Below are 2,742 nucleotides of genomic sequence, written 5' to 3' on the forward strand. Positions count from 1 at the left end.
ACACATTTGGTTACACAGGCTGTGCCTGGCCTCAACTTAGTTAGAAGAAATGCTGGTATTAAGAATTAGGTTTTGGGGATTAATTCAAGGGAACCTGTCTTTAAATGCCACTCTGTAAATACAGCCACTCTGAGGTCTCACGTGTCCAAGGAAGGTGTGGAGCGAGGCCTTCCACGTCTCTGCGTCCTTGGAGCTGTCCGGGCGCTGATGCTTGAGCAGGTTTAGCATTCGAAGAGTTTGATGAGTCCAGGGTCCGTTGAATTGTGTTCGGGTTGTTTGGTGAAAGCCGAGTTTGGAAGACGATGCAGCCTCCCTGGTGGGGGAGGGGCCACGATGGACGAAGCGAAGGAAGCAGAGCTGAGTTTGCTCTTTTATTGACCTGGGAGGAGTGGCCTAGTGGGAGCTGCTTTAACTCTTGGTCAAACTTATTCTCAGTTTGGGCAAATTTAACTCAAACCAGCAAAAATGACATGTGACCATAATAAAATACACAACATTGTCAACGAACACACATCAATAGCAGGTCATGAGAAAGTACATTAAGTACGACATGAACACACTTCAAACCAGTTCTTGTGGCAAACGGATCTAAAACATAATTTAGTCACAAGTTTAGATTACGCAGTCAGCATTGAGCCGGTTTAGGTGTGAAATATAGTCATTAAGAAACTCAAGGGAAGGAATGTCTCTTATCAGATTCAGGGGGAAGGGCTCCGGTCAGGACAGTGTCCTCTCTGTGGGGGGTCGTTCCTTTACACCCAACACTATGCTTTGATTTCTGCAACAGTGTGTTGAGCTGTGAAAAGGTACTGTCTTTCAAAGTTCTTTTGGGACATATGGGTCCCCTACAGCTATAAGCAAGCCCACACCAGCCCGCCGCCTCTCCCCGCGGCCAACACCAGAGAAGTGGAGCGTCCAGCCCCTCTCGAGGAGATGGTTCCAGAGCCCAAACTGTGCGTGGAGGTGAGGCCGACTATATCTAGTCGGTATCGCTCAACCTTCCGCACAAGCTCAGGCTCTTTCCCCCCCAGCGAGGTGACATTCCATGTCCCCAGAGTTAGTCTCTGTGTCTGAAAATCTGGTCGCCGAGGCCCCTGCCGTCGACTGCCGTCCAGATCTCTCTGCACCGGCCCCTTATGGATCCTCCTGCGGGTGGTGGGCCCACGGGAGGGCGGCCCCACGTCGCTCTTTCGGGCTGTGCCCGGCCGAGCCCCGTGGGGAAAGACCCGGCCACCAGGCGCTCGCCATCGAGCACCCATCCCAGGCCTGGCTCCAGGATGGGGCCCCGGTGACGCCGATCCGGGCGACGTACACGGCCTTATTCTTGTTGTCATCATAGAGGGCTTCTGAACCAATCTTTGTCTGACTCGTCACCTAGGACCTGTTTGCCTTGGGAGACCCTACCAGGGGCTTGAAGCCCCCGACAACATAGCTCCCGGGATCATTCGGGCACTCAAACCCCTCCACCACGTTAAGGTGTCGGTTCAAGGAGAGGAAACTCTTTACTTTCTCCTCTTAAATATCTAAATGTTTCTGAGTTTTTGTGTTGAGGAAATTAATTGTTGTGAGGCGAGTTGAAGTGTCCTTTATCTCCAGAGTGCCGCACAGTTGTACTATACTGCCCTCTTGTGGTCCAGTTGAACAGTGTTGTGTTCTGCCCGGTGGTCGACTGGCGACAGCACTTATGGGCTCGATGTGCAGCCGGCTGCAGCATCGTGAGTTCAAATCCCGGCCTAAAGAATTGCCAAATGTCCTTCTGTCTTTCATCCCCATTTCACGCCCAACTGTCCTGTCTAAAAACAACATTCAATATAAAAATGAATCCTTCTTTGTCTTTGTCTTGTAATTTGGATGTTTTTTGAAGAAGAAAAAAAAATGCATATTGTAGCAATCTAACTTGGCCAATGGTTGTCAGGAAGTTTTTGGGGGTTTGGTCTCAATTATACTACGAGGATGTTGAGAGAAAAACACTGAACTGACTATTTTTGAAGTGGTTGTTGTTCAAAAATAAAAGCCTAACACGAGCAAACCTAATGTTCTTCTTTACGCACCGCTCGTCACAATAAATCTCTGGATGCAAATGTTAAACAACAAAAACTCTTCTTAATGTAATTGGATTTGTTTAATTAATGAATACTTTATTTTCAAAAATGACCTTTTTTTTTCAGTAATACCCATAAACTAAATGCACATTTCCATAATATTGTATAAGCTTGACGCATTGTTAGCATAGTTTATTTTGATAGTGTGGTGACATTTGAGACCAACCCGGCGTCTTGTTTGGAAACAGACGGTCAGTGTCATCTTTATGAAAACTTAAACCGACAATATTCGATAAATAAAACACTTTTTGTGATCGAGGAGTGTCTCGTGCGTGGCTCCACTGCTCGAGTCTGAGCGCGCGAGCCCGGCCCCGCCCCGCTGCAGCCGCGGGAAACGTCAAATGCGTCGATAACCGAGCGCATCGATCTGAGCAACAACCGTGAGCAAACCGAGCCCGGGACCGGCGGCTCTAACGGCACCGGAGGGACTCTCTCATGGTTCTTCCATCACAGCGAAACAACGCGCGTCTCTGCTCGTGTTTTCAGACACGTGACACCGGAAGTCTGCCATCTTTGTGCAGTTTAACCGCGAGACTCCGGGAACCGGGAGCTAACGGGAGAAAAGAGGCTTTAAACACGTTACGATGACGAGAAACGACATGTAGCTGTCCACGAGCTGCGCCCTGCTCCCGGGGCCAGG

The sequence above is a fragment of the Eucyclogobius newberryi genome, unplaced genomic scaffold (genome assembly GCF_026437365.1).
Source record: "Eucyclogobius newberryi isolate DKJ021-1_F unplaced genomic scaffold, fEucNew1.0.hap1 SCAF_4, whole genome shotgun sequence".
In the NCBI taxonomy this organism is placed as follows: Eukaryota; Metazoa; Chordata; class Actinopteri; order Gobiiformes; family Gobiidae; genus Eucyclogobius; species Eucyclogobius newberryi.